The sequence below is a fragment of the Netta rufina genome, assembly GCF_964035555.1.
Source record: "Netta rufina genome assembly, chromosome: 1".
Taxonomy (NCBI): Eukaryota; Metazoa; Chordata; class Aves; order Anseriformes; family Anatidae; genus Netta; species Netta rufina.
Genome location: NC_140123.1, coordinates 64,708,405 through 64,735,925, shown reverse-complemented (window position 1 = coordinate 64,735,925; position 27,521 = coordinate 64,708,405).

Here is a 27,521-nt window from a genome sequence, read left to right as displayed (position 1 = left end):
CTTGTGCCTGCATACTCTGTACTACAAGCTTGCTTTCTCCCATTGAGCAGCAGCAAAATATCTTTTATCATTTGAGGCATAAAATAACACCTGGGGAAGGGAACTCCATGGAAAGGACACCACCTTACCCTTCTGACATTCATTAGTAAGCAACTTATTTGCTTCCAGATTAATAAAATGTTGCATTTCTAAAATACATTTCTGATAATTATTACCATTTTTGTTGCTGAACTCAAATCTATATTAAGAAAAGCATTTTTTTTTCAGCTTTTTAACCAATTAAGCACTTTCTCAGCATTGCCATAAATAAAGATGCCATTTTCATGGTAGTTATCATCAGTTCTCCACCAGCTATTGGAAGGGGTGTGCGCTAACCCAACAACTATAGTAATTACAAACGATCTCCAGATGGTACCATGGCAGGCCAAATTGACGGTATTTTTAGGTCCAAAAGCTTATCTTCCCAGTCACAAGCAAGGAAGTCTTTCAAAATGTGCCTGAGGCTTCCCAGGAGGGAAGGCAGGATGTGTGCCTCGTGCCCCTTCTGGATGCAGAGGCAGAGGAAGGATCTCTTGTCTGCTGATCCAAAGTCAGATCACTGCTGGTGTCAGTGACACAGAACATGAGTGGTTAGGCTGCACAAGCTGTTGTCTTAGGACAATATGGTTTACATGCCCCAGCTGTCAAAACTGTCCAGACATCAGGGCAATATGCTGGTAAAATGCCAACTTTCCAGTGCAAAGAGAAAAAGGGTGATGTAGCTAGTCCATCACTTTTTGAGCAGCAAAATTTCCACAGGGTAAAGAAAGCCTTCTCATGCGCCCCCATTGCTTGTGGGCTCTCCCACTGTAGGCCTCAGGGCCTGTCTTTGATTAGGTTGTGCAGGTGAAAAAGAATGATGCTGAGACTTTGGGTCACTTTTTCCTATCCCTGCCTTCTGATAAAACAGGTGCTAGTTTAATTCATGCAGACAAAGCCCATGAAAGCATCAGGGTTTGTGTCTGCATTGATAAGGAGGAGGAAAAAGAGGAGTGCCATAATGGTAATGGGTAGCTAAAAGCACAGTTGATCAGGCCATTAGTATGTGATCTGGGGTTTCCTATATAACTATCTTCATGCAAAAAGCATGAAAATTCTCACAAGTTAAAAAAAGTCAGATGCTAAACTGCTTGCAGGACTTGGTGTTTGACAGTCTTTTCTGATCTGACTTCTTCAAAGGGCAGTCATGGCCTAGTCTGTGCAGCACCGTCACAGCTGTGTTCATGTACAGCCCGATATTCTCTCTGAGTGATTTTTTATTACTTCTCACATCTTTTCCCTGTTTCATTGGCAAACTCACCTACATGAATGGGAAAAAAAATAGAGGAAATTATATTACTTTTGTAATTTAAATAGTCGACTCTTTCTGAGGATCACCTTTGATAGATCGTTGGTATTCTGCAGACCACAGGCAGAGAAACACAGCTCTAAATGACCTCAACACACATATATCCTTTGTGATATATATTGTGTCACATATATCCTTTTAATCTTGCACCCTGTCTTGCACAGCAGAGACATCGCTTTTCAGTGTTATCTGTGTCTCTGCCAGATTCTTTAAAGCTTCAGTCTGTTTTATCCCAACAGTGAATAACACACTGGCGGTTTTAACAGTGGAGAAGTTTCTCTTTTGCTTCCTTCACCTCACACCGGTAGAGTGTTGAAGTTCAAACTACTGAGCTGCCTCCCCACTAATGTGATGCAGAGGTACTTGCCTAACAAATATCACCCCCAAATAATGGACCAGGGAATACAGGGATTACTAATGCAATTGGTTCTTTCCCCCCCCCCCCCCCCCTTAGAAAACAGTCACCTTCTCTCCTCCCTCTTTTGTATCTCAGTTGTTCTCAGAGATCTCTGATGTGCAAATGTCCCTGTGCGGGTGGATGGAGATGGGTAAGACAGATCAACAGGCTACAACAAGAAGATATTTCATGGAAGAATTTGTCCAGACAGGCCTGGGCCTGCCAAAACTGCAGGAGCAGCAACTGTGGGTAGGATCTTGTTCTCTCCACTTAAGGTTCCTAGTATTTAGTAAGAAAAAAAAAAAAAAAAAAAAAAAAAAGAAGTCTGAATGTTTTTCTCAAGACGTCATTCTGCTTTCAGCTCAAGTGATGCATCTATTTTATGCCCGGAATCCTTAAAATGCTATGTGGTCTAACATCTTTTATCTTTGCTAGTTCCCTCATGCACTTCACCCATAGCAGAATCATTAGGGACATTTATGAAGTTAATAACATGCACAGTAAGCTTAGCTACTTAGTCATTTTTCTCTTTCTTGTGTCACTTATCCACCTACACATGTGGTCTTTATAGATGGGTAGGCTTCCTGGACAGGTAAAACCAGGAAATATACCTTCTAGTAATGGCACAAGGTACTATTTAATTTGTTTTTAAAGTGATTTGTGATGCACTCTGGCCAATAACTTATCTTTCTGGTTGACAGAAAGAGCCACTTTTGCATACCTGTTAGGATCCTTCCTAAATTCATTTAAGCAGTCGTATTGTTAAGATTGTCTTCCAATGAAGGCTGCCTTATTGTTTCACCCTAAGTGTGGGATTTATTCTTCTAACAGATTGTTCTGCTGTCCGCTCATCCTTTTCTGAGCCTGGCTGCCCTGAGAATCCAACCTGTCTCTTGCAAGTTATGTTGCGGCGCTCTAACTATAGCCCAAGGGATCGGTGTTGAACAACATGATTTTTTAATGAGCACACTCAGTGTGGGTTGCTCTTGTTTAACATAAAAGAGAAGCATAATCCCTGCTCCAAGCCATTTGCAATCTAAGGGCTGGATTGTGGCTGTAAGCCACATCCGGCAGTGGGGGGAAGGTGCAGAGGGAAGTGTTCCTGAAGGCATTTTTACCAAGGTTGTGGGAGCTCAAAGATCAGCAACTGCTGCTACGCTCATGTATAAACACGTGGAACGTGAGTGACATGAACTAGTGGCCCAGATCTCACTCCAGGGAGAGAGATACGAAGTTTCTGTATATGTCTGAATGCCAGCAACTAAGCAGAGGTGAGAAAGGTCCTTGCCCCCACTCTCCTTTGCTTGTGCAGGTGGACATACAGGATTGTTATATGTGGTTGCAGCAAAGCAGACACGGCCTCCCTCCACAGCTTGTTACCACTGACATGGATAAGGCAACCAAAGCAATCGTCTCCCTGGGTAAACAGGTTGCACTTGTTTAAATAAGAGGGGCAGAAAGGCATTTGTGTTCAGCCAAATAGTTGAAGGGAGGCCAAGAAAACTAGGGTCAAGAAAGGTACTTTACATGTATGGCTGCTTAATCAGGGTCACCAGAGGTGGCATCGTGATCCACGCATCTGGTCAGTATGATTCAGAAGCTGCTTCCTTTTCATGACCTGCTTTTGAAGCTAATAATTCACAAAAGACCTGTATGTGAAATTTTTACAGTAGTGGGCTTTTTGAGACTAAGCCAAACCAGTCCTTCAGTGGAAATAAAAAATAAAAAATAAAATAAAAAATAAAAAAAAAATAAATCTTGATCAACCAAGGAAGAAAAGTTCTTATCACTGCACAGGAAGAGCATCTGAGCGTCTGTTCCTAAACAGCCAGCTGTTTCTTAAAAAATATTTTCTGCAGGAGATAGCATTAAAAATAGGAAAAAAAAAAAAAATCTAGTCCTCAGGCTGGCAAACAAAACCTTCCAGGTAAGAACTGATACTATAGATTCAGAGATTTTATTTTGCTCTTTATATCAGAGAAATATTTTGCCAAGGCAGAGAAAAAGAGAAGTAGGGTAGTAAGGAAATGGTTGGGGAAGACATTGCAAGAGTGGGAGGAGTAAATTCTGATTAGAGACTTGGGAATCCATCAGAGAGCAAAGGAATTGCCATTAGGGAAGCAGAATGGGAAGAAAGAAACAGAACAGGGAAGAAGAGTCAGGAAGACCCACAGCACTCGCTGCAGGTCTACATCCATATACAGAAAAGACAAAACGGTGGAAGGAAGACTAACTGAGACAAAGGCAGATGAAATGAAGCTGTCTGGAAACTGGAATATTTTTAGACTGAAGAAACAAAATTTCTCCCTGACCAGTGGAAAACTAACATCATTTTGCAAGATTTTGTAATCAATGTCTTTAAATAGTCCTATTCTAATAATAGAAATATGCATTTGGCCTTTAAAAATGCAACACAATATACTTTAGGCACAAAAACTGGACTGTTGCAACTCTAAAGTCTCTAAAAATGTCAGAAATGCATTATTCTGATAAGACTCATGTAGTCAAAGTAGTACAATCTCCCAACTGTGGCAAAGCTCCCAATATAATTTCCTTTTTTTGTGGAGAGTATACAATTATTAAGTAATCGTTAGCCTAAAATACTTGTGTATACGATAAGAATTATACTAGTATTACTACCTTAAAAAAATAAACATTTAATTAAGTTAAGCTACTGTAAAACCTGTGCTTATATCAGGTTAGATATAAGCACAGGTTTTACAAACTGTTTTATAAACTGGCAGCTCAGGCAACCCTAATTTTCCAGTGTACCCATGCTTACACAAGAGAACCAGAGTAGCTGCAATGGCACCTAAAATGAGGCTGCAAATGGGAAGACTGAAATCCAACCACAGCCCAAGAAACCCTGCCTGGGATATGCCTGCAGTAAGTCTACAAGTTTAGTAGACTAAATATAATAAACTTATATAAATAACTTTATATTTATATTTAATTAAATATACATATTTATAAAAAATATAAATTATAACAATAATAAATTTAGTGTTATATATAAACACTAAAGATACCGGTGTATGTGGACAAAAGATTGAGTAAGCTGAGTACCTTGTTCCTACCCAAACACAGAGCCTTCTCTTTAAGACCTCCAGTCAGAGACAACCAGTAGGCATGTTCAGCGTGTGTTTAGTGCACGTGGACAGCAAAGGGTCCGGGCTCACTCCAAAACATAGCTGAGAAAGGCACATTGGTTAAAGCCTGTATATAAGGCATGAGAGAGTTGCTTCAATCACTTCATCAAGCACAAAAATATGCAATCCTATATTCCTGCATCTGTAACCACCACACCAAATAGAGTGCAGATGAGGTTGAATAAGGCACTGTCCCACTCTTCTACTGAGCTGGGGGGTGATGCAGGCAAGGAGGCAAAAATCATAGGTACATAAGAAGAGTGTGCATGGAGACCCTGCTCTAGCTTTGGCCAAGGGCAGGCTTGCCTTTCCAGATGGATATTTTCAGCATCTAATGCAACCTCCCTGAAGCCTTTATGGACCGTACAAGAACGTAACCTTTTAATTAGGAGCATATGCACCACTGATAACCTTATCAGACCTGCACACAGGCACACACCGGTTGAAAACATTTGGCCTGAAAACATAGATTCTTCTTGCAGCTTTGCCAAGCATACCTGTGCCAATTCAATCAAACACAATAATGTATTGTTAAGTAATGAGTTTCCTAAAAAGGGCCAAACTCTACGTGATGCCTCATAGGAACAACTATGTGAGTGGTCCTTTTGTGCACAAGGCTCTACAAGTTAATGCAATCTGAAACCAGCATCACTTTCATTTATCTGTAGTTTCTTTCTAAGGGAAAGATGACTATGGCCTTGCAAGAATAAATGGGGAAATGTGCAGACTTTCAGGGTTGGTTATTCTTAATTACTGGTACAAGTGTACATGCACATGAAATATCTGATGAGGTTCTGGAAACACACTTCCAAAAAATTGACTCTAGCTCCCTGATATCACAGACAGTCACATCTCACACAATTATTATAGTGTTTTTTGTTTGTTTGTTTGTTTGTTTTTGTCCAAAATGTCCAAATAATTATTCCTGCTTTAAGAATTAGAGTGGTATTATGATGTATAAAAACAAATAAATAAATAATCAAACCTTCAAACTACTTAAATCTACTTCAGAAATGAAGCTTAATCTGACCTCCTCCCTGCTGGAAGTCTGGGCTTCCACTTGCAGGTCTGGTAGGGGAAGGGGCAGGTGTTGATGACTACACACTGGGCCATATACAGATGCCAAGATGCCATGCAGGGGACATTCTGCTATTGGATTTTACTCATTGTCCTGCAAGTAGAGCCAAATGTTCTTAATGGCTCATGGCCACCTGCTGAACTCTTCTGCAGAGACTGCAAACATTGTTTGTCCATTCTATCCTATCTGGAATTCTGCTACAGGACCTGGCTGTTTAAACAGTGGCTGAAAGTTTTCTCATTTCTTGCCTGCCTTTAGTCACTGGAGAGTTGACCTAAGAGACCTCCTGCTGTTTTCAACCCTCCTCTGGCCTGAGAACCAGGACAGCTTCCCTGCTGGTTCTGTTGCAGTGAGCTCAGGGCACAGTTACTGTGTAAATAAATTAGTCACTTCAGAAGTCAACCATACAATGAGAGGCATTATGCCAGGTTCAAACAAAAAACATAGGCCAGGTGAAGTCTGCAGAGGTATGACATTTTACATTGTCAGGAAAGCTGGTCTCATCGTTTGCTATTATTTTGATTTTGAGACTGTGAATGCTTCCTATGTCACCCTTTGTTTCCCCATGTAACATTTTTGTTCCTTGCAGGAATGTGGCCATAGAAAAACAAGGAATGTAGGAGAATGGGAAAAAGTGACAAGCAGTGGCATATCGCAAGGTTTGTATGCACAGTGGGTGCAACTAATGTCTTGATATACACACTAATCAGCAATGTGCAAAAAGTACAAATATGTACAAATAATCAAGCCCTCAACACAAGCAAGCAGTTGCCCAATATTCTCTTTAGGGTTTCTCCAAGAGACAATAAAGCCTGAGGCAGTGTTTTGTACATCCTTGTTGAGGTTTCCAAACATGTCAACAAAACTTCATGGTCAATGATACCAATCAGTAGGAAACTAGAAATTATACATACTTGTGCAATCTCTGGAACTCACTCAAGTATGACCTAGAAAGCTATGGGTAATGACATTGTCATCACTGAATTTCTGTTACACTTATCCTGATACTTTGGTGAAATAAGCTGTCTGATTAATGACATTATAATTATTATTCTCTGCTCATTGCATAACAAAAGCATACAAACAAGAGAAAGTAAGAAGAAAACAGAAGGCATACAAGCGTATATTCACAATTAATGGAAAACTTTACCATGCCAACTGAATTGCCTTAAAAATAACCATGACAGTTCAGTGTTGGATGTGGTTCATAGTGCTGCGTGGATTTGCGGAGAGGTTGTGGAGACTTCTTCTCTAGAAATATTCAGAACCCTCCTGGATGCCATCCTGCACAATGTACTCTAAGTGATCTTGCTCAGCAGAGGGCTTGGACTAGATGATCTTCAGAGGTCCCTTCCAACCTCAACCATTCTGTGATTCTGTGGTTCTGTGATTCTGACACACATTTAATGGTCATAATGCTAACATCCTCCATGTCCCCCAGCATGTTCCAAAAGAAACATATTTAATTTCCAATGTGCCTTTATTTAGTAATACAGAAGCTGGTCCTGTGTAACTGAGGGCTCAAAATTTGTGTTTTCTACCATGGATAGTTTCCCTAACCTAGAAGACTACACTTGACAAATAGGGAATTTACCAAGCATTTGGCCATTAGCACTCAAACATGCCTTACTTTGCACGTGTGGTCACCCAAACAGCAAAAGTCTTGCCCCATTTTCCTAGTGCTACCAGTTTTCTGTCACCTGGAAGCACAGAGAACTTCAGCTTCTCTTTTCAGGCATTAAGAAAATGGGAGCCTGAAAGCCATAGGAGTTGTGAATGAGCTAGGGCTTCTGAGTGTACAAATTGGGTACCCTTGTTCTTTAAAATACTATAAAAAATGAAAAATCTGAAAAACATTTAAACTGTCTCAGAACAATAATTTGCAGACTTCCTTCAACTAACTATTAACCATCAGGTATTTCCTAATAGGTAGTTCAAATAGTTCAAAATTGCCTTCTGCTTTTCCAAAACAAAACAATGACTTCTCACTACCAAATTTTCAAATTTTACTTGGAGCTGAGATTACTGGTTTCAGTTAAAAATTCTGAACACATGCCCGTTGATTTTACATGATGAGTGAACATCTCAGGTCTGGTAAAAACCATCTTCAGAGCCACATCTCGTGTTGGTGAGGCAAGGATCCTTTAGTAAGGGAACAGAACTGTCACAAAAATACCTGATATGTGATCTTCAGGTAGTGGAAATCAATCTAGGTCAAACATGTTTGTTGCCTGTTGCCTTCAAGGTGTTGGCCTGTGAGTCTGCTGAGGCACTGATAAACACCCAATTTTCACTATACAAAATCTGGCTGCCCCTATTTCAAGAGGATTTTTTGTCTGTGTCTAAAGAAAACCATGGAAGAATACATTTAGTTCCACAAAGTGAGAATAGATAAATTTAGTACAGTCAAAGTGTTACATGGGGAGGACACAAACACACAAGATTGAGGTAGCTCTTTCAGCCAAATATTTTCTTTCAATAAACACTAAATAAAACCTATGGGCTATTCTTCTCAGAAATCTCTCATCTGAAGACATGGACTGGTTAAAAACTGACTACCATGGTGTTCCAAGGGAATGTATTCCACATTTGCAATTAAGTTCAAGACAGGAATGAATTACATGGATCAGCTACAATCCAGGGCTTCTACATCCTGGCTATCTCTTCAGTCTGTAAAGACAAGTAATTATTGTTTGTCCAGGGGGCATGTGACACTGATATCAAGAATCCTTCTCTCAGATAATTCCCTAAAGATTTGATGTCTGGTAGCTCTGGATAGTAAGGGAAGGGAATAACTCCCTTTTTTTTCTTTGGCCTAAAACAGCACTGTTGTTGACCTGAATGCATTATAAATGTCAGTGGCAAAATTTGAAATTATTTTTATTCAAATTAGATAGTTTTTCAGAGTGCAATAAAATAATTTTATGAATGCTACTCTTTTTATTGTAAGCTTTCAACAACTGCTTTTCATAATAAATAATTCTCAGACATTTACATTAGAAGAACAATACTGTAAATAATGAGCTCAAACACCTCAGGGACTTTAGCACAAGTAATATTGTAGACTTAAATATAAGTCATTTTTTAAGCTAAACATGGTCACGACCTCTTTCAGTAGGTATGACGTTTTTCTAATAATAACAGTAATAACAATAAAAACATTTTTCACTTCTGTAGTTCTGAAGCTTGATTGAATGTATTTTAAAAAATCACGATTTCTTTTTTTCTTCATTGTGGTTATGAATGGCAAGTTTCATCTCTGGAAATAGTAGAGTGACTGAGTCATAAATCTTGCAAAATCAGTGCTTGGAATAAGCATAATAATTCAGACTTAACTATGTGGTCATAAATAGGTTTCTTTAATACATAATAGGGTCCAAAGTTTCATAACTTTCATAATAAATCATTCTTTGGTCTCAAAAAATAGCATGGTTCTTGCTCAGATGTGTTCATTTAGATTTATAATTTCTTTTAAACTGGTTCATGTGACCTTAGCCTCAATATCACTTTTGAGTTCTGTAAGCAATATAAATCTTTGTTGGAGAAGACTAATACTTTGTCCTAAAAAAAACATGGCTATATTGAATCACTCTGGTGTCATTACATTAATTTTGTGTTATCTCAAAATCTTTAAAATAATTTCTTCCAACGTTCTAGGTACTTAAGCTCTGTAAGGAAAATAGCCATATAGAGGGGCATCACATGAAGTGATGGTACCATTAGTACCAAAACAAGGGGTTGGAGGTGGGGACGGGGGCAGGGGGAACACAACAAAGACAAAAATAGCCCAGGCTCCATTCACTTAATCAGTAGGTATCATTAGTAACAATCAGATGTACTGATCAGCAAAGCAATTTGCAGGCAGGACTTTGTGAGTGAGAAAGTCCAGAATTTTTTACCAGCTGCACCACAGTATTCCTGTGAGATGTTAGCCTCCTCATTCAACTTGTGCAATGTTGCCAAGCCCACTTATGCAAATTAATCAACCAGCTCTTCCCCTCCTCTTAAGCTCTAAGATTTAATAAATAATAATAAAAAAGGCTGTAGGTACTGTAGGTACATTTTGCTTCTTTGCTTCCAAATTTGATGGAAGTAATGTTTTTCAAGTTCCCACCACCACCTTTCAGAAACACACATATGCATTATTATATTCCCAAACAGAATTTATATTCTCATGCAATGTCTTGGCTGCAGGAGCTGGAACATTCAAAAGAAATCTACCACAAGATCTGCATTGGAACCAAGAACTGGATAACTTCTGTTCCGGAGAGTCCAGCTTTCCTGCTTGCAGTGAGAATGCTCTTCCACTGACTGAAACTGCTTCACGTGGATTTACAAAGATTTGGTTCATATTTACAGGTCTCTGAACTGCTCAAGAGAAAGGTATGTTATTCATGCTGCACGCAGAATGCTGTAATGTCTAGCTTTGAAGTCTGCTCAACTGTTGGCCAGAGAGCTGATGAGACTTACCCAATTTCTACAGTCCTTCATCTGCTCTGTAAAATTGTTGCATTTGTGTAAATAGTAGATAAAGTGCCAGTAGGTGGCACTTGAAAATATTTACTATGCTTCCTGTGTGTTACTAGACCAATAAAGATATGTTACTGTATGTACACTGCAAGTGCTTTTCTCTCTGGAAATCCTCACATCAGACTGTAACAAGACGGGTTTCATCCTGTACTCTGTTACACTGGTGCATGTTAGTGTTAACTCCACCTCACTTCTTTGAGTGCTGGTGGTGTGAAAGAGGTGTCAAGTGTAGCACTGCAATGTCCTCGGTGTGTGACTGCCTTTGGGCTCAAACACATTTCCCTTAACCTTCATGCAGACCAATGTTGTGAATACTGTCTTGCAGTGGAAGCACATTTTCTGTAACACTGACTTTCTGGAATTGTATTTTTGTAAGATTTAACTGCATACAAAACAACTGTTACGACAGTCTTCTTTGATCTTTGCGCAGACTTCCATGCTTATTTTATTTTACCGCACTTTGAAGTAATTGTAAACAATGGTATGGAAATATAGAACGAAATCTCTCTAGAGAAGGATGGGGAAATTACTGCAGTAGAAGAGCCATAGAATACATAGCTACAAGGGACTATAAGAGGTTGCATACTGTAAGCATTTGATTTAGCATGGATTTGGGAAGATTACTGCAGTATAATAATGTCAAATCAATTTAAAATCATTCTTTGCAGCAGTATAGTGTTTAAAAGGAAAGAGTCTTGTTTCTGAATGCCTGACCAAATGAAATTGAACATTCTCTCTTCCAAGATAGGTTTCAACATGTGGACTCTGTATTTATTCCAACTCCTTGTATTCCATGACAGTGTAACTTCTGAGAGTTATTGCACTTATAGTTGGTGATTTCTTTTCAGAAATTCAAGAGGGAGCAGAATCAAACCTGGCATACCACAAAATTTTATGTAGTGGTTTTGTAAAATGAGAAACAATATTGCTTGAAGTAGAAGGGGAAAATGGTTCTCTGGTGGGCTTTTCTACAGCAGCAAGGGAAAACTAGCAACATGGTGGAAAGTAATTTTATATTTTGACCTCTCAAATTTTCACTAAAGCACTTTCATGTTCTATGAGAACTGTGCCATAACCCCTGTGTCAATTATTTTAATTCTTTAATCTCTTTCTATTACTGTGTCAAATCTGAGTTTCTTAATCCCTTTCCTTACTGGAAGGGGAAAAATCTGTCCTCCACATAAAAAGATACATGTGATATTAACAGGCTGAAGAGAGAACCTGTGAACTTGTTTGTGTTTTAGCAAGAAATGAATCATAAAAGTGAGAAACTGGCTCTGAGAGTTAAGGGAAAAGAAGAAGATGTGGCATGGGGCTGATTTCACATGCCCTGGTATAGACCATAAGTAACTCTGATGAAGAGGCAGTGGCTCAGGGGCCAGTGCCACCACGAGCACTGCCAATCAGGATGTCTCATCTATCTGTACAGTAGAGGTACATGAGGGTAATTTTTTGTTTATTGTCAGTGTAGATATGCTGCTTTTCCTATGCTACTTGGTCATCCAGTAAAGATCTTACAAGGTAGCTGGGAAAACTAGAGAAACAAGCAAGATCTTAGCTATTAAAGCATATATACTATTTGTGAGGATCTGCAGACTTCTTAGCCCTTTTCTGTTTTTTCCGAAATGCTCCTTATATACTTAGGAACCACCGCGTGGGACTAAAAATGATCCAAGATCATTTATTCATCTGGAAACCCAGGGGCACATACCTGTCTTGCCAAAAAACAACAACAACAACAAACAAATAAAACAAACACCATCAACAAAACTGACTTTTCAGATAGGGAAAAAGATCAGTTCAAACCAAATCCTGTAACCAGGAGGGACCCCTCTGTGATCAGCAGGTCTTCTGATTCACTGGCAAGGTTAACTGGGGCCTCGCTACACTTTGTCTAGAAAGAGACAGGTAAGCATGAAATGACTTGTCTGAACCAGCAAAAGCTGTCTAGTACTGAAAATGGGAAAACAAATCATTGTATACATATCTGTACTGTAAACTGTAGAAGGGACTCAGAGCATAGCACTCTCTCACCCCACCCTTCTGTGAGCCTTGGGTTACAAGAAGCACATTCCCTCTGGTTTATAGAAAACAAACATGAGATACCGGTTTGAATGACAAGAGACAGGTTGAAAGAAATAATGCCTAGATCGCCTTAGTGGGCAAGAGCCTCTGAGGGAAGAAATGGACTCTTTCCTCTAGCAATAAGATCCAAGACACAATACATCAGCCGTTTCCAATTGGACCATGCCTGGACAGAGACAAGACTTGCCTCTGTTAGCACTGGTTTGGTTGTCACTGTTGTTCTGTGGGGTGTAAACTGTCACTACCAATGGCATCTGACCAAGGCAGAGTTGACTCTGAGCTCTATATCCACCCACACTCTACCAGGATGTCTCCCACTCTGAAAATGCAGCTACTAGCTCAGTTCCTTTCCTTCTGCCATTTCCACTGCATTTCTCTGCTTTGTGTTACAGTAAGCACAGAACAGTGGGACTCGAGATCTGGGCTAATATGCAGTGGTCTGAGCAGGACCAAGAGTGCAGAATGAGGTTGTGATGTACTCTGGAGCTTTTTGTGGAGCTGGATTTGATGCTTTAATATGCACAGTACAAAACAGAGAGTTGCACTGATGATTGCATTGCACTCTTAAGTTAAGCAACTCTCAATTTTGGTGATAATAAACTTGTGACTGCAATGCCTCAGTCATTTCATACAGTAACAAATTAAGTCACACCAGCTGTAAAAAAAAAAAAAAAAAAAATAAGGACCGTTGTGTCTCATTTTTCAGCACTGTAAAGAGAGAATCCAACTCTCCCAACCCCCACACAAACACACTTTTTCATTGACCGACATGCCAAATTCTCAGTCATACAGGCAAAATCCCTTTGAAGGTTACTCAGAGGTGAATGGCTGCAGGATCAGGCCTACAGAAAACACTGGTTGGTTTACCTTGCTCTTGCATTGCCTGTAGTCTGCATGATATCCCTACAGAAACTGCAGGTAGGCATTCTGTTAAACTAAAGGCTATGTATTTTTGTCTCCACAGCTGCGGTAGGACAAGTCACAAGAGCATTTTGCTGTTGATAAAGCAGCAAAAATCTTAGACAATATTCTGCCAGTGGCAATACACCATAATATTAAAAAGAGACTGCAGCAGGTATATAGATTTTGACAGAAAAATAAATCATTGTAGACAGTTCTACCTCCTTCCCCCCTCAATTACTTCTGGTAATGGTATATTCAAATCAATAAAACTATGTTAAGTAAAAACAGAAAAAGAAATTGCATCAACTGTATTTGGAACCGATTCCTGAATCTTCCAAATTGCTTTTCTTAAATGGAGAAATAAGTTTTCCCCAGCTCTCAGAAAGAGTGATTTTTTTCTCTTTTGGATAAAAAAGTAACTTGCCTCTAAAAAAAAGTGAAAAATCAAATGAACTCTATGGTAGGCAGCTCTTTCTTCTGGGGCTCTTTTTTTTTACGTACATCCATGTAAATACTGCTATGATAGCCATATTCCTGTTTCAAACACTTTGTCCTCAACAATGACACTCCCTTTCCCTCCATATCTATCACTGGTGACCTCTCTTTACCCTCAAAGCCCTTTAGTGCTCTCCTGGCCTATGGTAACCACCACTGTTTTCTTGTTTGTAAGAACTGCATCACTGTTGTCATCTCTACGGGGTTCAGAGCTGTGTGAACAGTCACAGTGCCAGGGTAGGGGTTGAGAATTCATGGGGTTAACAAGACTTTTAACCTAGTGTTCAGAGTTTTATTAATGAGCATGGATTTCCATTTCTATAGGATCTTTTCAACATTGCTGGGCATGTTTGTTTTGTTTTGTTTTTGTTTTGTTTTTCCCAGGTGTGAATTTATTGATGTGTATTTAGCAGTTAAAGGGGATGAAATGGGACAAAGGCTAAGGGAACTACTGCTCCTCCATTAGTTTCAGGGCAGGTAATGAGGCCATAAGGTCACAAGGCTGTGCAATCATTTTCTTCATGCTCAGGCTGGAGCTGAGTTTGTCCCTGTTGAAAGGAAAGACACATATTGCTGTGATCCACACTCAGCATTGGAAGCATTTTCTTTAACAAGTGTTACAGTCCTGGAGGACACATGGACTGTGAAAGTCCTCACACACTTCCATTGCAAAGTTTGCGTCCTATAGCCAACATCCCCCCTTATGCTGTGTTATAACACAGATCTGCACTCTGTTTTGAAAATTTTCAAATCCATCAGCAAAGCTCCAGATAGAGTTCAAAATAGGCAGATAATATTCACTAGCAAATCAATTCAATAAGATAGTGCCTGTATTCATCCTGGACCGTGCAAATTAGATGTATGCTTTTCTTCTGACACTTAACAATACAAAGTTTAATGATTCCAGGCCCAGGTTGCTCTGAAGATACCATATTTTATCATATCAACAGCAATTTTTCTTACCTGTCCCAACATTTAGTCGGAGTGACCTTTCCTGACTTATTTTTCATTTCTAAAGCAATCTGATTTTTTTGCAGATCTAAGATCTTGGTTTCCAATTCTGTGCTACCCTAACAGGAAATTAGATGTACTTCCTTCAATGCTTCCAAGCAGAGAGAAATTCACTCCATTATTCAGTGATGAAATCTTGCAGTGAGTAAATGACACCATGCAGACAGTGTAACAGCTCTGCTCCTGCCCCTTGTGAGGAAGAAGTATAACAGAGATGTTAGACATCTTCTCATCTGATTCCCTGTCCTATCTGATTTAAGTTACCAAAACTGCAGGGAAGAAAGAAGTGGAGGACAGAGGGGCAAGGCAGAGCTCTGGCTGTCCTTGTTCTGCTTTGCTGCTCCAGAGGGGGCTTTTCTGAGGAAGTCTGAGAAGATCAAAAAGAAGTTGAGCCCTCAGTGTTTCACAATGTTAACTATGTTGCTGTAAGAGTAGCCTTTTTTTTTTTTTTTTTTTTTTTTTTTTTTTATGTGTGTGTGTGACAGTATTAGCATGATGCGGTTCATTTCCCTAAGTGCCACTGTATGAGATCTGTCCACTTCATTTAGACATCTTATTTATCTGTTGATCCCTGGTGAAAAAAGTCTTCTGATGGAACTGCTTCAGTTAGCTGCATTGTAAATGGAGAGATGTAAGAGTCTTTGAGGGCCTCCAGAGAAAGACCTTACTCAGAAGCGTACATGTAGGTGGAACTGATTCTACTTTGTCAGTTTTCACTTCTGAGACACACCAAAAAAGAAGCTCAAATTAAATTTGTAGATTGTTTTTGAGCCTTTTTTTCCCCAGTAGTAAATTAGGATATCTTCCTTAGTTACAAGTCTTTATTTCCTTCTCTGTTATAGATTTATCTAATTTTCTCATGTGCCTTTAGTTTGCCACAACACTTTGATTCTTGGTCTGACTTGTGTCCATTCTGTCTCCTTCTCTTGTTTATTTATTTATTTATGTATTTATTTACCAGCCCCTTTCCCCTGCCTGTTTCGCCTCAGTGTAAAATACGTTTGCACTCCTCCCATGTCCCAGGATCTACCCATGGCTAACTGCAGACTTGTCTTTCCCTTTGTCTCTGAAAGCTCATCAAAACATTGGTTTCTTTTGTGGCCTGACTTTCTCTTCACTATTCCTGTGTCAGGCCTATTTCCAGCTTCAGTACTGTTCTCTGCACATTGCCAAGGTTCATTCAGAGCCAGTTTGTCATGTGCTTCCTTGTTGGTGTACACTCAGTAGCATTGGCCTTGTCTTTGATTTGCTCATCAGTAGTGCCTAGCCTTTTTTTCTTGCAGAAGTAGCCCATCCTTCACAGCTCCTACATGCGTGATATAACATAGAAAGGTCATATTTGAAACAAATACTGAATAATGTATTAAATAATACCAGCCCTGATAGACCTCAGATGCTTCTTTGGAACATGTTTGTTTCTCATATTAAGTATTTGTGATTGTGTTTGTCTCCTTGCGTTCTTCTTAGGTCAGGTCAATCACAGCATGTGCCATGCCATAAATGAAGTGCAGAATGTGACAATATTAATTTTTTGATATGCTCCAGGGTGAAAAAAATCACTTTGAAATTTAAGAATTAAAATAAGAAAAAAAAAAGAAAAAAAAAAAAAAAAAAAAAGGAATGATTGTGAATGATTGTTTAATGTTCTCTGAGACTTCCTTTTTGAAAATCTGATTGCCATTCATTATAAATGAATAATCCAGACTGCAGCTTTCAAACAAGATGGAGTTACCTGAGCAAGTCTTTTCTCTGTCTCACAATACCCAACCCCATTTCACACCTCCAATATAAGACAAGATCTGCCTTGATAGAGAAAACTGCCAATGCTGAGGTCGGTGCAGGAGTAGGCCTCCATCAGTGATATCTGTGTGAAATTTTAGGATAAAACTTTCCCAAAGCCTACAGATGGGGAACAGTTTTTCCATGCTTGGGTATTATGTCTATCTACCGACATCAAATGTCTTTGCATACTAGTCATTTTTCCTGGACAGATCTGAAGTCTGGGAGTCACAATCAATAATTAAAACAAATAACACTGTAAGCAACAGTCAATACTAAATCTACAAAAAAAAAAATTCTACTCCACATCTGACAGCTACTGAATGGACTATGACCGTCTTACTTTATACAACTCAAGCCATTTGTTTGTGCTTCTGAACAGCAGAAGCTAGAATTTCCTAGAATGAACTCTCAACAGTCTTAAAATGTCAGTTTCTTATTTTTCTCATAACACACAATTGCAGTTATTTGGAAATGATGGGAATACACTAGTTGGTGATAAATTCATATTTAAAAAACAATCACGGTGTTTCTGATGTATATGTATTGACACCTGTTTTGTTTTGCTGTGTTTGGACAAAAAACATTCTTCCTCTTGTATTCAAAAATGTCTAATGAACAAACAGTGGGCATTGACATAAGAAAATTAAAAAATAATTATAAAATAAGGATATAAAGACAGTACTGGAAAAAACAGGATAACAATGAAAAAACTTGTCCAGCACTCTAGCTCTGCAGTTGTTGCAAACTGGAGTAGTCCTTTGGGTTTTATAGATTTGTGTAGTTTTATAGAGATGAATGTGACTTCTTCTGACAATCTGGGCACAATACATTTTCCTCCAAAAAATTTATGTAAGATGGGAAGAAGAAATAAGTAAGAAGGAATAAGCATTTTCCTGAAATATGAGCAGAACTCTGAAGCTTTCATTTGTCCAAACACAGATTTTTGTCCTCTTCTTCCAAAAACCATGGGATTAGACATCAGAGAATTAGAGTACTACATTTTCAGACTGTAAAAACAATATTTTTTTAATTTACATAAAGGAAGAAAACATCTCTAAATAAATAAACTTCAAAGATGTGAAAACAACAGGAATACACTTGTCCCAGGAGGGCAAGAATAAACCAAGTTTATTTTTGAGGTGAAAGAAAAATTATAGCAGCCGACAACATATGAGTATGGTAGATTTATCTCTCTGACCAAGCACAGGTATAGTAACCATAGCTGCTTGGGAAAAAAAAAAAAAAAAAAAAAAAAAAAAAAAAGGCCTGAACAAGCTGGCATTTCTCTGTACTATCCTTGTTTGACAAACTTTTAACATACTTTTCTCATCTATCACTCTAGACACAAAAGCAGGACAGCAGTCAGCATCACTTCTTGTGAGGAAACAGAGAACCGTCCTTGTAGAAGGTTAGATATGCAACCATATGTAGATGAAGTACAAATGACATCTCCACCCTACTGTGTTGTGGTCCTGGCACTGACAACTTGTGCAGACGTATGCAGGAAAAAAAATAAAATAAAATAAAATAAAATAAAATAAAATAAAATAAAATAAAATAAAATAAAATAAAATAAAATAAAATAAAATAAAATAAAATAAAATAAAATAAAATAAATAAAAGAATGAAGCTTCCATTTAGTTTCATTTTGACTTATGCCATAGAGAAAGCTCAATGGAGTCTTTCATTGTGAGCAAAGAACAATCTCAGTTTGGAGTAATTTCTTTGGTTACATGCCAGGTAGGTCTGGGTGAAAAAGTCAAACTGTATATGTCATAAATACAAAAATGTAAGCAGAACATCTGTTCCAATCTGTTCCATTTGTTCACATGTGTTTGACTATGATGGGATGTCTGATATTCTTGCTGGAACCCAGAGGATTCCTAGATGATAGTGATCCCCACAAGGTCAAACCCAAATAATTCTAATAATGCTGATTTTGCAGCAAAATTATGCTGATTTTGCAGCAAAACTGTCCAGGATTGCTCACACTCACGAGAGCAATGTCTCAGCTGTGGTTATAGTAACAAAGAGCTGAAGGCAGTAGCTGTTCCAGATAGATCTACATACACATTTCTGTTCCTAAAATAAAGATGTACAGCATCTATGACTAATCTAAATGTGAGATGTCATTACTTATAATATCCTGCCCAGTGCAAAGAAGAACAGAACAAGGTAAAGAAAAATGATGTTTTGTTCTGGCCTCAGAATGCAACTCTACATAAAGATCCCTCAGGATATGTGATCATTCTGGGAAAGGGGGAGGGTTAAACAAGAGGCAAAAGATTTGAATTTGTACTTCTGTTGGATTAAGGAACAGTGAAGGATAATGAATCCCATCCTAGAAGGAGAAGGACTACTTTGTGTGATTCTACAAAACCTTGTAAGCCAACATAGCCAAGGCTAGTCTGGTGCTGGGTCTAACTCAGCTAAATGCAGAGTTATGTTTGATTTCACTGGAAGCCCCTCTCAATCCCTGTAAATTTAAAGCTATCTGGTACTATTCCTAAGACACTGCTTTCTGCAGGTCAAGCAATCCTGAGATTACAACCATTTTGGAGCACTTTCCAGGGCATTCAGAGAATACCTAGTGCTATTTTCAGGGAACCCCAATTTTTGAGGGGGTCACTGACAGACTTGCAGTACATAGTACAAACAGCCTTGGGATCTGGGAAAGAACAGATGCAGAGAGAGTATTTTACCCTTGATATCAAATTCAGTAGCTTTTTTTCTTTCTTTTTCTCTCTTTTTTTTTTTTTTTCTAAATTGTTTCCCTCTGTTCTTAGCGGCAAATGGGAATAGAATGAATGCATGTGGTTGAACATGAAATAATTAGTTTACTTGATTTAAAAGAGTTTTTTTTCTTTGCTTAAAATTTATCATTTTGTTTTGAACAGTGTCTGCTTGATATCTGCAGTTTCAAGGAAGGCTGTTCAAGTTTGGAGAATTTGTTTGCCCGGCTGTACTATGTATCTTCATAAAGCCAGCAATGTAGCTGCAACTCAAGGCTCATTTTTCTTCCTCTCTTTGAAATATCTAGTTAGAAAGGAAATCACTCAGGAAGGAGTGCAACAAAAAGATTAATTATAGCAAAACACTTACAATGCAATGGTAAGAATTGTGCTGGCCCTGCTGGATATTGATATGATTGGGAAGAAGAATGATCAGGAGACTCACAGCATTTCTTTGAGATCAGAGGCAGTGCTGTTCAAAGAAAGACCTCATCTGTACAGAGATTCCCCATGTGGTTCATCACTAGCTTTCCTATGAAGACCCCAAACCTCAATGAGCCAAATGATCTCATTATACCAGAGAATGATAATACTTGTAAGTGGGATTAAAACAAATGCTTACCTAGATTGTAGAAAACTACACAGATTAGACCCATAAGGATGATACAAAGGCATTGTAAAAAATATTAGATATCCCTGAGTACCTTACTTTGTAAATTGCAACAGAGTGACATCAAGTCTTAGCTGTTAATTAGCTGTGTCTGTGGTGGAAGATGGAGCAGAAAGGAATGTGGAACAGTAAGGAGGCTGTGGTATAGCAGTCTATGAGTGCTTGAATAAATGAGCTCTGCTTAAGGACAGCTAAGTCCTGTTTGACACCAGATCAATATGATCTTCTGGGAAAAAAATATATATATAAAAACAACAACAACATATTTTTGCAGCTATCTGAAAGCTGAGTAGAGAAATTGGTAGAACAAGTAGCAGAATACACCCTTACCATGGCAAAATAGATTAATGAGACACAAAAATAGATTTAAAAAGATGGATCTTTCTGTGTTTCTTCTTCTTTTTGTATTGGTTTATATTCTAGATTGCCAATTTTCTCAAAGTCAAACTTTGCTTTAAAAATCAGATTTTGTGTATTTTTGCAAGCCTGGACATTTGTGATTGTAGAAGAAAAGAGTACCACTGAAATGACAGCAAGTCTATGAACAGTTTCACCCTGTGCAAGGTTAGGCAGCCTTTATCCACACCAGTGAAATATCAAAACAACTCTTTCAGATCTACTGTATAGGTGTGACAACCAAATAATCTGAATTATGCTGTCCTGCAGTCTCTTCTGTCATGCTCTTTTTGACACTTTGCACAAAGGAGATGGATCAGAGTTCACACTTGTGAAGAACTCTGCTGAAATTGCAGAAACAAAAGTACGTGTCAGAATCCAATTCCCCAAATAATATGTAGCAGTCCTTATCTCAGAGGGCATGTACCAGATGCTAACACATAATCCTGCAAGCAACTACACACTGTCAGCAGCTGTTGAGACAATACAGTAGTTGATTTTATTTCTCTGATAGCAATTTGGTTGCCTGAAGTCACTTTTTTTTTGCCAAAGGTAGATCATGGTGTTCAAATGGGGGAAGCTGATCATTAACAGTAATTTGTTTTGATCTTTATGAATATGGAATTAGAGTGGGAGGTGTGTGCACTTTAATTGCCTTTTAGCATCACCAAGGCAGAAGAATATTGACTAATATTGATTAAGTGGGATGAAATCCTCTTCTAATTTTTTTTTCTCCTAAGGAGAAAGTAAATTGGTTCATTCATTAGAACACACAGAAAAGAGGCCTGTTCCCAGATCACCTACTGCTCTGATATAGATAGCTCTCCCTCATTTGAAATTCTTGTTTATATTTGTCTCCCTTAGGTAAAAATACTTCCCAAAAGAAAAGCACTGATGAGTAGGTTAGGTAGACCACCACTTGCAATATTTATAAAATGAGTGGAATATGTTGGGCTGTTCATCACAGTCAACTAACTGTTCAGTGCCCTTATGTAGACTGTGTAGACCTATTCTCATGGTGCAAGTATGGAAAAGGTTCATTTACAATGATTGTATTGTGAACCCAGGGAAAGAAAAAGAGCTAAGGAAGGCTTGCTAATTAGCAAATGATACTTCAGGGTCATTGGCTTGAAAGTAAGAGTCATTAAAGTCAATTTAAACAAACTTTCAGACCACTTTTTGTTTGTTTCCAGGCAGGCACTAAGTTCTTGTAAACCTTCAAGGACTTCACCTCTACTACACTGAAATACAGCCTTCTAAAACAGAAAGTCCTTTCATTGTGAGCAAGTCCGAGTATTGTTGAATAACTGAGACCTTGTTGCTATATTAATGATCGTAATGTGGGAGGCCACAAGAGATAGAAGGGATCAAATGAATTCCAAATAACATTTTCCTAGCTTCCTAGGCCATCCATGGATGGCCCAGCTCAAAACTGCTTGATATATACAGTAGCAACCAGTAATACCAATATTTCCAAGAGAAGACTGTATTGCTATTCCGTGAGAATGTTTGTGATGCAACCACATTAATGCTGTCAGGAAAAATTCCTAATTACTCTTTTTTGTGTGTGTCCCAGAATTCAATGGTTAGATTCAAGGATATCCCTTTTTACTCAGAAAATAACAATAATAATAGGGTGGAGTGATTGTTTCAGAATATCGAGATTTATTTAATAAATAAGTGTTCAAAACAAAACTTGAATAATAAAGTAAAGCAATGCCATGCAACTTCTGTTCATTGACAATCCTATTCATTTGTATTTTAATAAGGAGTTAAAACTAGCAGTTCAAGAGGGAAGGTTTCCAGATCATCACTACGTTTTACGTGAACTTTACTTTCATTCCTCAGCAGTTCAGTGTGAAGAATTGCCTGGTTTTGCACCACGTTTGAAATATTGTGTGAGCAGTTTTATTTGGAAACTGTTAACAGGGATTGGGGGTCACAAGCCAGTTTGAAAAAGTAAGGACATCTTTAGTGGATGAAGTGCAGGAAACCTCAGAAACCTCAGAGAACACAACACTCACAAAATACATGCTCCAATGGAGCCTGCCACTACTTTTTTATTAATTCCATGAAGATCAAGATGGCATGCCTTTTCAACCACTGACTTGCAATAAGACCTTTTGGGTGCTACCACTGTCCAAGGGGGAAAAAAAAAAAAAAAAAAAAAAAAAAGGGAGAGATACTTTGTATAGGAGTTTGTAGGAGTTTGTATACCCCTGTGTATGATTTGAAATGTTATTTTGTTTTGGTTTTGATGTTGTTTTATTTGCTTACTAATTACATGAAAACCTTGTTAAACATGTTACTTGCTTTTTCTTTATTTTTTTTTCCCTAACAAATTTATTTCAGGATATATAGTGCTGGAGAGGATGCATTAATATCTGTTTAGATTGCCACAAGTACTCGAGTTCCAAGAACATGGAACTATAGGCAGATTTTGTTGTGCATTATTGAATCTGTCCATATTCACTTTTGTTTGTCAGCCTGACCATATTATCCATAGCCGTCTTGGTGTTACATTTTCTTAGAAGGGCATGCAATTCTTAGTAAGAATAATGGTAGACACAGTGATTTGGTGAAAAGAAAACTTAAAGGAAAACCCTCCATAGGAAGATTGTGTTAGAGAGTTAGGCATATTATCTGTTATCATTAAAATAAATATACTTTTTCCATTTATACTATCATCAAAACCAAGCTAACTTGAAAGTGAAATATGGTGACACACATAAAACATTTTTTCTTCTTCTTCACCCTGTGGTCAGAGTGAGGAGTTTTGGTAATTCCAAATAATTTCTAATGGATGCTGAAATAAAACTAAATGCAGTAGTAAATGAATTCTTTTCTCACTGGGATCCCTTCCAACCACATTTACATCCATGTTTTTGTGAGTGGGTAGTGATTTTGTGTACCCACCAAGAGACACATTTTTTTTTTTTTTTTTGGAGTGAATGCTAAATGTCTGCGTGATATCAGCAGAAAATTTGGGTAGGAAAAAGTATGGATCTTCTAACTCCCCCTTGTTTTGGAAAACAGAGGTCATAATGAATGAAGAGTTTGCAGCTATGCTTGTGCCCAAGTCATGTTGCCTGGGGGCTCCTCCAACCAAAATGTGAGCGATATCATAATGAATTTCCTTTAAATTCCTCCTCAACATCTTACTGGGTATTTCCATGCCTGTGAGTTGTCATTTGACTGAAGAGTTGATTGGCCTGAGAGCTGGTTACATTAAATAGACTTTTTTTCCCCCCTCTTTCTTAAACCTAGCACAGTAAATCTTATACCCATTCTCTGATAGCACCTTTGGCCCATGGCATTCCCTTCTCTCTCTGCTCCACAGGTGTAGGAATGTAAGCAGAGATGGGTGGGTGACAAACCTGACAAAGAAAGTTGGCACCTCCTTAGGTGGAAGTAAGGCAGCTGGCCCCAAACTTTGGCCCAGAAGCTCTGCTCTTCTACAACTTCACTCCTCAGCCACATATGTGTGCGAGGTGTGTCAAACACATGAGCTTCCTCCAGATTCACCACTCAAGCAGGCTATAAGCAAAATGTGCTTATGGGTGGTGTTTTTTTTGCTGTCAGATATAAAAGGAAAATGAGGACACTCTTTTATCATATCCCCTGGAGTTCAGATGTGTCAGAATCAGGACGGATACCTCTCTACCTGAGACCATCCAAACTCACAGCCTACTTCTACAGTTTAATAGTGAGGCCCATCATCAAGGAGGTCAAACTGTATTCCAAAGTCTGCTCTGAAGCCTTCATCTGTGTTGTACATTGACCAGATGCAGTAGAGATGGAGGCAGCTTTCTGTCGTGAGCAGCTTGGTGTGCTTGGTGCTGCACTGGCTTGTGCCCAGTGCTTGTCCCAGCCCAATTTAGCAGCCTTGTTCTCCCCTTGCACAACACAGACTGACCAGGCACTCAGCAACGTACTTTGTGGGGTGGGTTGTTCAAGACCTGGGCACAGTGGTCACAGAATCACGGAACCACAGAATAGCTGAGGTTGGCAGGGACCTCTAGAGCTTGTCTGGTTCAAGCCCTGCTCCAGTAGGGCCACCCACAGCAGGCTGCCCAGGCCATCTCCAGGCTGCTTTTGAAGATCTCCAAGAGGCATATCTTAAGATGCTCACTCTTTACAGGCAAAAAGAAGGGACCCGCAGAGGACCAGTTATCTGCTCCCCTCTGCCTCCCTTCCCCCTTTCACAGTGACTCTGGATGAGCTGAATCACCAGAGGCTAATTCTTTAATTCTTGTCTCTGGGTAAAGTAAGTGAAGATTGCATAGGTCAAATTTAGCTAACTAAATTTAAGACCATGACACAGGGGAATCCTGCTTGTCCTCATTCCCCAGCTGTTGTCCTTCCATGAATATTATAATTACTTTATCTCCTTGAACACCCCTGCCATTTCTCAGCAATACTTTCTGACAAAATTCTTTGGTTTTCTTCCTGTGTTTTGTTGTTGTTGTTGTTTATCTTTGCTCCAAAATTCTCCTTATTTCCAGTAGTCCAGAATGAGAACAACTTCTAGTTGTTCTAGTTAAAAGAGAAATTGAGTTTAAAACTAAAGCATTTTTCGTACTCATCTTACATAATTAAGTATCTCCAAGGGACTATGGGTGCAGAAAATGTCAGATAAAAAGATTGCCTTCAAAGGAACAAAACACAGGCATTTTAAGGCTTTGGTTAAGTACTTATGAGGAAAGAGAAGTTGCCTTCTCTGCTCTGAAAGATCACAGTCTTCTTGTGATGCACTGTAAAGGAAGGGCCTGGCCCAAGGTGTGTTGCTGTAGCATAAGCAATAAAGATGGATAGGAGCGATTCTTTTAACAGCCTCTCCCAATACAATTAGCTGCATCCACCTCTAGCTTTCTACTCAGATTTCACAGGAGAAATGCTTCAATGCTGTGCCTGCAAGTGGAATGCTTATACGTTTCAGAAAGGACATCTAGTGCCTGTTGCCAGCGGAAATAATAAAGATGACAGGCTTTCTCAGATGAAGACACACTCCTGTCACGTTTTTTATAATCATTGCTTTATTTAAAAAGGAAAACATAACAAAACAACAACCAAATAAAAAACCACTCAGTATGACTGCAGGATCAGATCATCTTATTAAAAATTGCATTCCTTATTTGGGCTACTTGCCCCATTTCTTCTGACATGAAACACAAGAGGCCTCTGAATTTTGAAAAACAAAGTGCTGTAGTAAATTAAAAAACATCTTTTGTTCTTCTCATGATAAACACCACTGGGTACCTGTGCTGACAGTCCCCTTCAAGTCAAAGAGGAGCAGGAGTCCTGTGCGGGGTACCAGCCATTTAAGCTGAGGCTGGGTTATGGCAGTCAGTTGGTGACATACTCTGTATACACTGTAACTGAATTTCCCATAGTGATATATTCCTGTCCAGATAAAGAGAGAGGTTTCCTGATGATGAAGTGCCATAGTCCTGCCTTTGTTTCACATGCACATTGCCTCTATTCAGAGGCAACCTTTGCTACTTTTTCCTCCTGCTTCTTCTCAATGCAGACTCAAAGCCTGCTGGACTGGTGGAGGCATTTCCATGGCTTCGAGGAGCTTAGGTCTGGCTCTGCACAGGTGGGAGCAGAATTCCCTACTGTGATTTTTATTACTATTATTGTTATGAAACACTAGTTATTTAGTTTATCTTTCTGGCAAAACTCTGCCAGGGCAGTGGAGGTCAGCCATTCAGCCCTAATTTCTATGATCAGCAAAAGACCTTACCACATGACCCAGCTATTGCTAATCTTGATGCCATTGCTTATTTTTTTTTTTTAATTTATTTTAGCCTCAGGGTGGAGATGCATAAGAATAATCAAACATTCCCTAGTGACAGAAGCTGTTCCTGCAGGAAGGAGAACCACTTTCTAAGAAGAAAAGGAGGTTATTGCCAGTGGAGGGGGGTCCTGGATTGAGAGAAAGATAAGAGAAGCCAGACGAAGCCATCCTCCTCCTTGGTGCTGGTGCAACAGAGAGAGCAGAAGGCCAGTCCAACTTTCCCCTTTGCTGTAGAGGAGCCCTACCACAGCATTAGAAAAGTGGAGCAAGGTCTGGCCTTGGTTCTGACCCCTTCAGCATTATCAAACAGGGGGCTGGGCTCAGGCTGCTGGGAAGGAGCCTGAGCTGTGCAGGGAGGCAGGGGTGGAAGAGCAGGGATTTTCTGCAGACCCCCACCCTTCCCGCAGGCTGAAACAATTCACAGAGAACTGCCTGAGTTCATACATTTGCCTGCCCATGAAGCATTCTCCAGAAATCCAGTTCTGATTAAAAAAATACAAAGAACTACTTTTATTATGTGCTAAAGAAATATTTAATATTGCAAATGCCCAAATAATTGAAGCCATCTGGAACATACACAAATATTAAATAAAAACACCATTAGTTATATGAAATACCTCCTGCTCCTCCTGTACCTGTGATGACCAAGTGATGGCCTCAGAAATATATCCCCATCTTGCCCTACCATGAGAAAAATCTGGACACAGAAGTTTTTACTTTTCATGAACAGACGTCATGCTGTTTCTTGGCTACTCACATTCACTGCTAACACATAAATAGTCTGCAGTCCAGAAAGCTTATCTGCACTCAGAAGAATCCTGTGTCTTTAACAGTCTCACCCTATTTCAAAATCATCATCTTTTTACTGTTTTGAGTAAAATGGTTGAAGATTTTACTTGGATGTTACATGCTAAGCAGTGCAGTTCTGTTCTGATGCTCTGACTGCTCTGACTGCCATGTGATATTGCCTTCAAAGCAGAAAGCAGTAAGGTTTGTTCCTTGAGTGGAAGGTACAAGCAATGTGGTGTAAAGGAGAAAACAAGTTAATCAGGTTTCAATTTACTGAGCTATAGGAAGAGAAAATCTGTCTGTTTGTCTATCCATTT